Here is a 12,752-nt window from a genome sequence, read left to right on the forward strand (position 1 = left end):
TCTCCTTTGGAGACAGGTGTTCTAAAATACAAGCTATTATTACCAGCATTTTTCTCTACAGGAGCTCATCTCTTTTCGCATATCATCCTGACTCAGGAGTGTTAATGGTTAGGAAGCTGCATTCCCTATCATTGGTTTCATGTTTATACAACAGAAACAGAAACAAAGGTTTCAGAAAAGGATTTGGCTTAGTACATTTTAGAATAAAATATGGAATCTTCACTGTACTCTATCAAGGACCTCTACATAGGTCCCTGCCTATGTCCCCAGTCTCATTTCCTGTATTTTTCACCTTCCTTAAACATAATAAACATGTTTTGCTTTCGGTTCTTCAAACACTTTAAGGGTAACCCTGTTTTAAGACCTTCATATTTGCTGTTCCCTTTGGAATGCACTTGACTCATCTTTTGGCTCATCATTCCCATATTCAGGACTCATTTCAAATGTCACTTCCCCAGGGTAGCCTTCTCTGAGGCTTTATCTCAAGGAGACCATCACCTGGCTCTGGTTACTCTCCATCACATCACATCTTTATTATTATGTCTCACATAGCAATTGTCACCACCATCTGTAAAGACGATTTGCTTCTATGCTATTTGGTTTATTGTCTCCCCTACCCACCACTCCCTGCCCCAAGATGAAGATTCACTGGGGCAGCAATCTTTTCAGTCTTTATCAGTTTGCAGCACAGTGCCCAAAACAGTGTTTGATACATTTTAGGTACTTAATTAGCATTTGTTGAGCATCAATCCCCTTCCTGAGGACAGCACTGAGTCAACAAGACTTGATGGCCTAAAGTGAACTTTCTTGTATTTGTCCACATGACACAGGGTCATGTTACAAAAAGACCTATGGGTGCTCGATGGCCAGGGATACTGTGGATGGTACTTTTAAGACTACATCTCTAATCAAGGAGTTAAGCCACCTACCATGCCTTAATATAAAAGCTCACAGATCCACTGACTAAGACTGAAAAACAATCAGCATATGAAATAAGTTCATTACTTGGTATAAGAAATACCCTTCCATCCACTGACCCCTGAGGCTCAGGAAATGCCTGAGATAATGAAAATATCAAACATCATGCAAACTGCATGGGTCTGTTATTTGTGATCAGGGTTATCAGTTAGTCAGTGATATATCATACAATTATCTGTTTTTCATCTAGTGTGAGAATTCTGTAATTTGATAGGCTTATGATCATTACAGTTTTGACAGAAATAAACATGATTCTTCATTTTGTATTTTTACTTCATAGCCTTTTCTTCTCCCCTCTGAAAATTAAAATTAGCAAGTTGTAATTCATTGTACCAGTTTTCTCAAAAAACGGGCAATCCTAGAGGGCAAATCAGATATATTCAAGTAACACTAGAATAAATATTCTCTGAAGAAATGCTGAAAAGGCATGCATAGGGAAGCCATTGTGAAGTCAGTAATCTATAGGAAAAACCTTGGAACATATTACTAAATGGAGATATATAGGCCACAGATCATGAGCAAACCCTAGAGACCACAAATCTACCCATCCATACAATTGGTCGTGAAGTACCATGCTTTAAAGTGTTAAGAAATCTTTTCAACTCAAACTTTTTCATTCCACATCTTTTACTTTGTTAACCTTTTAAGGATACAAGCCCGAGGACTGAGTTCACCTTCAAGCTTGCCTACCACTAAGTGGAAGTGGGTACCATCTCTAGGAGGGGCAGTTTCTCACTTCCTCCTTAAAAATGAAACTAGGTAGGTGCTTTCATATTTAAACATTCTCTTATTTGTATCCAAAAAAGTAGGGATTTCTTTTCCCAAGAAGCTTGAGAAGAAATTACACTGATTGTTAACTTCAAAGGGAGAGGCATACTTTATCAGTATTTCCTGACATTCTTATGCTTTGCAATAAAGTTTTGCTTTGAAAGCAAATCGAAGAGTCTTCACCACATTCTCAGTTTTGGATTTTTGACCCAATAAAAGAGTGAATGGTGACTCATAAAGAAAAATGCCAGCCTTCTTATATTCACTGCTCCTAAGAAATTGGACACCCTTTGCCATCTAGTTATTTTCGGGAAATCAAAGCTGTTAGAAGTAACAGGTTTGTTGCATCACCGGCTCAAAGAGGATATTTCTCTGCCCTTTTCGTTTCCCTTCTTTGAGAAAAAACATTCCTTGGGGTACTAGATGCTGCATAAGCTGTATCTAGTATACCACTTAAAAATTTTTAAGGACATAAAAAAAAGTTCTGTATATAAATGAAATTCCCAGATGAAGAGCAGCAGTTATTTATGTTGAATTCAAGTTGCTTTGGCAACTTCAACTATATATTTTTATCTCATTACAGTTTTGAAAATAAAACTATCATCAAATATGCATGCAAGCTATGTGTTTATTCATCATCTACTTAGACTTTGCTATGGATGCTATTTCACTGTTCTTTGCTATGAATGCTGTTTCACCTATTTTCTGGGAGAAATCAGAGATAAGGCTGCAGTGTGGTAAACCTGTCACTTTTTGGAAATGCCATCACTCAAGCCCCTTGCTTTTAAATGCACTGTTAAGGGAGATGAGAACTAATACAGATTCAATCAATACCTATAATATGCCTACAATGAGCACTTATTATATGTCAGCTACCGTTAAAGGCACAGGGGATGTATTAGTGAACAACAACAAAACAAAACAAAACAAAACAAAACAAAACAAAACAAAACAAAGCAAAACAAAAATCTCTTCGCAAAGAGGCTAATAACATGGATAGAATGACCATTAACAAAATAAATAAACCATACTCAGTATCTTTGATGATGATAAGGGCTACAGAAAATTAAGGGCAGGAAAACAAAGAAAAACAGAAAAAATAGGATAGGGAATATTGGTATTAACCTTTAAAAGAGGAAGATCATGTAAAAGTAGAATCTATTTACTTCCCTTCTACTTCCAAATGTGCAGGAATAAATCACTCTCCTTCTGCCAACTCAGCTCTGGGCCCCCACAGAGAATGCCAGGAAGGGTGCAAAGTAGTGCTAAGTGACACAGCAGTCTTGATATAGTTTTGTACTTTCTTATTTAGAACTGAAGTTAAAGTCACCTTAGTTCAGGTAACATCTGAGGAGCCTAATAAATATTTTCATTTTGCATCTAAAAGTTTAATACAGTTCCCCAGCAAAAACAAACATAAAACTCAAAATAACTCTAAATAACTGAAGAAATGGCAGAAACAAATGAGCAGGCATACTAAATATACCCTGATTTCCTAAAGGCAGACGATCACCAAACTAGTACTGTGATAATTTATGTGCTGCTTTAAGAGAGCGTTACTGTTTCCTGCCTCAGAAATCTTACAGAGCCAGAGAATTTCAGAGCTGGGGAGATCTTACAGCCTTAGTGTTTGGGCTGCTACAACAAATACACCACAGACTGGGTGGCTTAAACAACATTTATTTCTCACAGTTCTGGAGACTGGGAAGTCCAAGATTAGGTTGCTGGCAGATCTGGTGTCTGGGGAAGGTCTGCCTCCTGGTTTGCAAATGGCTTTCTCCTCCTCACTGTATCCTCACGCAGTGGTGAATGGAGAGACAGGAAGCCCTCCCTGTCTCTTCTCAAAAGGGCACTCATCTCATTCATGGGAGATCCACCCTCAAGACCATGACCTCATCACCTCCCAGAGGCTCCACCTTTTAATACCATCACACTGGGCACTAAGATTTCAACATATTAATTTTGGGGAGACATAAACATTCAGTCCATAACACCATCCTTTCTTCAGTCTGAGCTCCTTCCCTCATCACTCCTTCCTTCCTCCCTTTTCCCCATTTATATTATTTATGGTGTCATATGTGGTAGATGGTCTGTAGAGTACGAAGATAAATCAAACAAGGTCCCTGACCTCAAGAACTTTATAATCTGGGGTGCCTGGGTGGGTCAGTCAGTTAAGCATCTGAGTTTGGCTGAGGTCCTGATCTTATGGTTCATGAGTTCAAGCCCCATGTCAGGCTCCATGTGGACAGCTCAGAGCCTGGAGCATACTACAGATTCCATGTCTGTCTGTCTGTCTCTCTCTCTCTCCCCGCCCCCCCCCCCGCCCCGTGTATGCTCTGTCTCTCTCTCTCTCCCTCAAAAATAAACACTAAAACATTAAAAAAAAGAGAAGTTTACAATCTCTATTAGACAAGCACATAAATAGTTCCAATACAAGGTATAAAGGAAGTAATCAGTGTTGTAGAGTGGTAGAGAGAAGGTTCCATGGGAGATGAAAGGAAGTACTTTTTGCTGGGGGTAAATCATTCAGTCAACATTCCATTTGCACAGACGATGAACCCAAGCATATGGGAACCAAGAGACTTGGATCTTGGGTTTAATTTACGTCAGCACCAATGACCTGCTTCCTCTCCTTCCCCAATGCAGGCTTGTTTATTCTCCCCACTTTCTTTAATGCAGGTCAAAGCACATAGGCAGTGCAGGGCACTTCACTCACTGCAAGGTGATGGTGGGTTCTTATGAGAGCTCTAGCATGAAGCATGTTCCAGACTGCATGAACCATTGAAATCACTAGTGCTCTCATTTTTAAAAAAAATATGAGACCAGCTCATATCCATCTACAGGCTCATCATGCACGCCAGCACTGCCATGTCATCTTTCCATCTTTGCAAGGTTACTTCCGAGGTCATTTCCATTCCAACATTTCTGGGTGTGTCTCTGCCTCATAACATTTCTGCTAGAGTTTCCAGAAGATTCCAGCATGACCCCTGTTGCTCTTCTGAACCAAGAAACTCTACACATCAAACCTCACTCTGGGACTCAATTTCCACAGACTTCTTTAAAGACTGTAGCTGAAGCCTTAGTTATCAGTATGCTACAGAACAGGACAAAGGATAGAGACTTTTTAAATGTCCCTGAAGTGTGTGTGCATGTGTGTGTGTGTGTGTGTAATTCGTGAGTTTGTGAGTTAATGAAGGTACTTTGGATCTTTGCTGAGGAATCCTGAGATTCAAGTGATGACAGTAACGCTCACATCCTTCTTGTTAAGTTTGAAGTTTGGTACTTCTTTTTAACAATATCATGAGGTCGATACTAAAATAGTCCCTTTCACATACGAGCAAACTGAGACTCAGAAAAGTCAAACAATTTGCTTAAGTTCATATTGGTACTAAGTAATAGCCAAATTTGAACCCCAACTGTCTAATTCCAGATAACCTGATGTTTTCTTTTATTTTAAATTTATTATTGTGTGACATATTAAACATATAAAGGCAAAAGTATAATGATTTTTTGCACAGTCCAAAGAATAATAAAATGCACACCTGTGAACTTAACACTCAGATTTACAGCATGGTCAGTAACTTTGAAGACCCTGGGAATTCCTCCAGGATTGTACCCTCCACACTAATTATTCTGCTTACCACCCTATGTTTACTCTTAAGGTTTTATCAGATACATATGTATTTCTAAATATTGTAGTTAGTCTTAAAAGTAACGTGTACTGTGTGAACATGGAATCATGTTCCTCTGAGACTTGCTACTTTTGTTTAACATTATTTCTTTGAGAGTCAACTTCAGTGATTATAGCTGTGGTTCATTCATTTTCATTGTGGTTTAATACTTCTTTGTAAGAATTTACCACAGTTTATATATCCTTTCCACTGTTCACACGCAGGTATTTTTTTTTTTTTTTATTATTGGCTATTACAAACTAACTTGCTATAAGGGCATGTTTTCTGATCACATTTTCAAATGTTTCTCTGGTCTACAGTATATATAATCAAGAGTACCAAAAAAGTTCAGATTTAGTAGTTCAGAAGATAGTTACACAATCTGTTTTCTAAACTGGTTGATACAATTTTCAATCCTGTCAGCCCAAATGAGCATTGCTGGCTGCTGTTCCTCACCAACACTCAGTATTTTAATTTTTGCAAATATAGTACATGAAATGGTAATTCATTACTTCCAACTTGCATTTCCTTGGTTACTAATATTTTTTTTTCCATGGGGCACTCACATTTCCTGATTCTTAAAATATTAGTTCATGTAATTTATCTGGTCACCTATGGGATTTTCGTCTGTTTCTGACTCACTGGATTTCTTTGGGACCCTTTCTTATTCAATTATATTTTTACAAATATCTTCTCTGCATATATGATTCCCCTCAGCTCATTTCTTGGTATTTTTTGATGATTTTAAGTCCTATGCATACATTAATCTTTTCTTTATGGCTAATATTTTTATTCTTTTTTTTTTGTTTGTTTATTAATTTATTTTGAGAGAGAGAGACAGAGAAGATAGAAGCAGGTATGAGGCAGAGAGAAGGAGGGACAGAATGCCAATCAGGCTCCATGCCATCAATGCAGAACCCAATGTGGGGCTCGATCTCATGAGCTGTGAGATCATGAACTAAGCTAAGATCAAGAGTCAGACACTTAACTGGCTGAGCCACCCAGACACCCCACATTCACATTTTCTTATTTATTTAAAAAAATTTTTTTTTTCAACGTTTATTTATTTTTGGGACAGAGAGAGACAGAGCATGAACGGGCGAGGGGCAGAGAGAGGGAGACACAGAATCGGAAACAGGCTCCAGGCTCTGAGCCATCAGCCCAGAGCCTGACGCGGGCCTCGAACTCACGGACTGCAAGATAGTGACCTGGCTGAAGTCAGACGCTTAACTGACTGCGCCACCCAGGCACCCCACTTTGGGCTATTTTAAACAATGAAATTACCAACAAAGAACACACAAAAAAGCAAAAAACATGGCACTAAGTAGATTGCCAAAAGGACATTTGTTTATAGGATGAGCTGAAACCTGAAGGCAGAACATCACCTTGTTCAGCTTCATCAGGGAAAGCATGTAGAATGACTCAAGTATTTGCTGTTCTGCACATGTCCACAGATGATCATAAAGGAGCTGAGAATACTGATTTGGGGGTTACAGATAAATTTCAGACATTGTCAATGTATACCCAGCAACTGGCTCAGGACTGGGCACTTTGTTGGCATTTGATAAATGTCACAGTTATATATTCAGTAACTTACACAGAGTTTAAACAAAGATGATATGAAAAATGTTATTCCCTAGGCTACACTCCAGGTAAAATGATGATTATGAACAAGACGATAATGATGATGATAGGAATAAGAGTAATAGTTTAGTAATAACAGCAGTGGCAACAATAAAACTATTAGACATAGTAGTAATAATAGTAGCAAGTATAGCAATGATGTTTCCTTATATTTTTATAGTACTTGTAGAACTGCTTCACTTCTGCTGAATTTTCATGAATTTTGTGGCCATCCCAATTATCCAAGTCACCTGAACGACATACCCAAATGAATGTAGCTCTTCAACAGGGACTCCTTAGGGTGTGCACATTTTTTTCACCATCTTTTTTTTTATTGAGGTAAAATATACATAACATAAAATTTCCCATCTTAAATATTTTTAAGTGTACGGCTCAGTGGTATTTAATACATTATTAATGTTGTGCTACTGTCCCCACCATCCATTTCCACAACTATTTTCATCTGATAAAACTGAAATTCTATACCTGTTTAGGATAACCACGCAATGCCCACCCTCCCCTGCCCCTAGCCTCTGGCAACCACCCTTCTGCTTTCTGTCTCTATGAATTGGTATAGTCCTTGTTTTTAAAATTTAAAAACAAAGTTACTCATAATAATTCATCTGATTATGAAAGCATCTTTGTGAAGTAGACAGTGATGGCATTAGGTACTAGGTGCACTGTACAAAAGGCAATATTTGGAATTCAGAAAAGTTTAGAGATTTGTTCAAAGTTAAGGTTTCTTCAAATTAAAAAAAAATAATGTCTATTTATTTTTGAGAGAGAGAGACAAAGAGAGAGAGAGTGTGTGCAGGTGGGGGAGGGGCAGAGAGAGAGGGAGAGATTTGAAGCAGGCTCCAGGGTCTGACACATCAGCACAGAGCCTGACGTGGGGCTGGAACTCATGAACAAACCGTGAGATCATGACCTGAGCCAAAGTCAGATGCTTAACCGACTGAACCACCCAGGCACCCCTTACAGTTAAATTTTTAATAAGTAAATGATACGGTCATTTCCGTATCTTGACTATTGTGAATAACGCTCCAATAAACATGGCAGTGCAGATATCAATCTGAGATGCTATTTTAACTTCATGAGTGTCTGCCTATAGATGAATGAATAAAGATGAGATATATATATGTATGTGTAGAGATAAACACACACACACACACACACACACACACACACACACACACCATGGAATATTATTCAGTCATGAGAAAGAAGCAAATCCTGCCACATGTGACAACATGGATAAACCCTGGATGATTATGCTAAGTGAAATCAGTAGGAGAAAGACAAATACTATTTGATATCACATATATGAGGAATTTGGAAAGGCCAAACTCGCGGAAACAAAGTAGAATGGTGGTTACCAGGGGAAGGTGGGGGAAATGAGGACATGTTGGTTAAAGTGTATAAATCTCCAGTTTCAATCCAAATAAGTTCTGGGGACCTAATATACAGCACGGTGATTATAGTTAACAATAAAGTATTCTATTGTTGAAAGTTTCTAAGATAGTAGACCTTAGATGTTCCCTTTGCAAAAAAAGAAATGGGAAGTGTATGATGGGACGGAGGTGTTAAAGCTATGGGAGTCACATTTTGCTATATATAAATGTATGAAATCAACACCTTAAACTTACATAATGATGTATCAATTATATTTCAATAAAGCTGAAAAAAAGAAGTAAATGGTCTGAGTCTAGAATCCAAAACACTTTCAGTGAAGATTGCAAGCTCCTTGAAGGTAAGAATAACATCTCACACTTAGGCTCTCCAAACCTATTTCAATGCTCTGATGGAGTGGATATGCCATGAAATGTTGTTCTTAAGCATAATGATGATGAAAGCAATGTTATTTTTGACCAAAGAGCAGAACCATAGTATTTTAAAATACAGACCCACTTTTTTTTCTTAACACTTTCCTTTTCTCCTCTGAAGAAAGTCTTTATTATTTTACCAAAATTCATGAAAGGGAACACAAATTGTGTTTTGAAATTGACATGCTGTGCATACGGTGATATGTGCGGCTGTGAAACTTTAACAACCCAGTTCAGCTGTGTTATTAATATTGCTCTTCCTGATTAGTGTTAATTGGAATATTTTAATTGATGCAGTGTTTTACTGCCTTCACAGCTTGACTCAGTTGAGGTGCAGAGAACAATTTTTCAATAATAAAAGCCAAGAGAAGCTACCCTGATCTTACTAAATTCAGCATGAATATATTATGGCAAGCAGACATCACAAAGTCACTGTAGTAGAAAATGGGATGAAGACCATACTCATTTATTCAATTCCTTTAACATATGTTTATGAAGTGCTTAAAACTGGTCAGACCTGGTTTTAGGGGCTTGGGACCCAACAATAAACAAATCAGACAAATACCTGATTTGCAGCATTTACATCTAGCTAGCTGAGGTAGGAAAATTAAAAAAAATATATATGATAAATTTTAATTATAAAGTATGTTAGAAGGTAGTGAAGCTGTGAGAGAAGCAAAATATAGAGCATGTTAAGAAAGATTGGGAGAGCTGGAAGGACAGCTGCAATTTTAGATAATGGGCTCAGGGAAAGCCTGAGGAAGTAGTCTACATTAGAGCAAAGATTTGAAGGAGGTGAAAGACTTGACCAAGTGAGTGCTTAAGAGAAACCCTTCTGTGAGGAATACCAGGAGCCTACTTTAACTAGAGTGTAATGAATGAGGAAGAGAGCAGTTAAGAGATGGGGTCAGGGAGGTACCTGGGCAGGGAAAGTGAGTGACTGCTCAGGGCCTTGATGATCACTGTTTTGGCTCTTATTTTGAGTGAAAGTGGGAGCCACTGCAGATTTCTGAGCAGAAGAATGACATGGTTTTGTGGTTATTCAACTCCATTCTGTTCAACAAGGATGACTGCCATTACATGTCTGGTGGAGTGCTAAGAAACAAAAGACATAAAGATAAATTAAGACTAGCCACTGCTTCTGAACAGTTCCTCATCTTGTAGGGGAGATGTAGACAGTTACTTGATTCAAAACAGACACTGCAAGAGATTAAGCTCATGTGTAAACAAAGTGCTTATGGGAATACGAAGTAGAAAGTTAGTTTTCTTGCAGTAGAAAGTTAGTTATAGTACATAACATGCACTCATGACCTCAAAAAAATAAGATTTCAAGGGGAGAAAGAAGAGAGGAAAGAATGCCAGGATAAGAGCATTAGAATGAAGACAATCTCATTAAAAATGGAATCAGAAGGTCATGAACAAGGAGCGCTCATGTACTATTACTGTCACACCTTGCACAGTTCAGCAGGAAGAAGTAAGATTTCCTTTCTATCCAGCAACAGCAAGATGCTTTCACCTGTAACCAATGAGAAATGGCCACTACTTTGATTGCCTGCAGCCAATGACAAGCTGCCAATACTCTGAACTCCTCTATTTCTCCAGTGAAGTTTAAAAAAAAATTTTTTTAATGTTTGTTTATTTTTGAGAGAGAGAGAGAGACAGAGAGAGAGAGAGAGACAGAGAGAGAGAGAGAGACAGAGAGACAGAGCACCAGCAGGGGAAGGGCAGAGAACGAGGGAGACACAGAATCTGAAGCAGGCTCCAGGTTCTGAGCTATCATCACAGAACCCAATGTGGGGCTTGAACTCACGAACTGTGAGATCATGACCTGAGCCTAAGATGGATACTTAACTAAATGAGCCACCCAGGTGCCGCTCCAGTAAAGTTTTGTTCAAAACAAACCCTCTCAACTTCCTCCTTTCCTTTATAAAAGTATGCTCTCCCCTTTTATACTCTAGACTTGCCTATACTTTGCACCATACTTTGTATCCTGATTGTGATTCCAACTCTATTCCTGAATAAACTCATTTGTTACTTGATAACCTCTGTTGGTTAATTTTTAAGGTTGACAAGGGACACCATACACAAAGATCGAGAAGCATTAAAAATATATAGTGTGGTCATCAAATGACCGACAGGTGTCTGCACAAAAATAAGAGACACAAAACTAGAGAGGTGGATAACGGTCATCCTGCAGACATTGCTGACACTCTAGAATTGCATTCTGTTTTCCACAGAGTAATCTTACTAACATAGAGACACTTTTAAAATATTTTGTGGTTTATGGGGTACCTGAGTGTCTCAGTTGGTTAAGCATCCGACTTTGGTTCAGGTCATTTTCTCATGGTTTATGGGTTGAAGCTCTTTGTCGGGCTCTGTGCTGACAATTCAGAGCCTGGAGCATGCTTTGGAATCTGTGTCTCCCTCTCTCTCTGTGCCTCTTCCCCACTCAGGCTCTCTCTCTCTCTCTCTCCCTCAAAAATGAAATAAAATATAAATATATATAATATAATAAAATATCATAAAGTAAAATAAATATTTTGTGGTTAAATTAAAGGCTGTAACAAGAGATGAAGAAGAGCATTATATAATACTTACCAGGTCTATCCATCAGAAAGAGCTAACAATTATAAATATCTATTCACCAAAGAGGGGTGCCCCCAAATATATAAAACAATTAATCACAAACATAAACAACCTTACTGATAAGAATGTGGTAATTGCAGGGGACTTTAATATCACACTGACAACAATGGATAGATCATCTAGACACAGGATCAATAAAGAAACAAGGACCCTGAATGATACACTGGATCAAGTGGACTTGACAGATACATTTAGAACTCTGCATCCCAAAGCAACAGAATATACTTTCTTCTCGAGTGCACATGGAACATTCTCCAAGATAGATCACATACTGGATCACAAAACAGCCCTTCATAAGTATACAAGAATTGAGACCATACCATGCACACTTTCAGACCACAATGTATGAAACTTGAAATCAACCAGAGGAAAAAGTCTGGATAAACCTCCAAAAGCATGGAGATTAAAGAACACCCTAGTAAAGAGTGAATGGACCAACCAGGCAATTAGAGAAGAAATTAAAAAAATATATGGAAACAAATGAAAATGAAAATACAACAATCCAAATGCTTTGGGATGCAGCCAAGGCAGTCCTGAGAGAAAAATACATTGCAATCTAGGCCTATATGAAGAAACAAGAAAAATCCCAAATACAAAATCTAACAGCACACCTAAAGGAAATAGAAGCAGAACAGCAAAGACACCCCAAACACAGCAGAAGAAGAGAAATAATAAAGATCAGAGCAGAAATAAACAATATAGATCTAAAAAAAAGAAAACTGTAGAGCAGATCAATGAAACCAAGAGTTGGTTTTTTGAAAAAATAAACAAAACTGATAAAACTCTATCCAGGCTTCTCAAAAAGAAAAGGGAGAACTCAAATAGATAAAATCGTGAATGAAAATGGAATTATTACAACCAATCCCTCAGAAATACAAGCAATTATCAGGGAATATTATGAAAAATTATATGCCAACAAACTGGACAACCTGGAAAAAATGGACAAATTCTTAAGCACCCACACTTCCAAAACTCAAACAGGAAGAAATAGAAAACTTGAACAGACCCATAACCAGCGAAGAAACTGAATCAGTTATCAAAAATCTCCCAACAAATAAGAGTCCAGGACCAGATGGCTTCCCTGGATAATTCTACCAGACATTTAAAGCAGAGATAATACCTATCTTTCTCAAGCTATTCCAAAAAATAGAAAGGGAAGGAAAACTTCGAGACTCATTCTATGAAGCCAGCATTACTTTGATTCCCAAACCAGACAGAGACCCAGCAAAAAAAAAAAAAAAAA

The 12,752-nt window shown here is 37.9% G+C and overlaps 1 protein-coding gene across 6 annotated transcripts in view; it reads right to left on the reverse strand.

Moving 5' to 3' along the window:
* CNTN4 (contactin 4) overlaps nucleotides 1-12,752 on the reverse strand; it is a 911,050-nt gene that overhangs the window by 246,668 nt on the left and 651,630 nt on the right. Inside the window, exon 1 of one of the 6 annotated variants that reach the window (XM_040492137.1) lies at nucleotides 5,082-5,087. The exons of the other annotated variants lie outside the window; for them this stretch is intronic. The gene's annotated coding sequence lies outside the window, so the exon portion shown is untranslated. Of the gene's footprint in view, nucleotides 1-5,081; nucleotides 5,088-12,752 lie in introns of those variants that run through there. 6 annotated transcript variants of the gene reach the window in all.

Source organism: Herpailurus yagouaroundi, unplaced genomic scaffold, assembly GCF_014898765.1.
Source record: "Herpailurus yagouaroundi ecotype Mexico unplaced genomic scaffold, PumYag 183, whole genome shotgun sequence".
In the NCBI taxonomy this organism is placed as follows: Eukaryota; Metazoa; Chordata; class Mammalia; order Carnivora; family Felidae; genus Herpailurus; species Herpailurus yagouaroundi.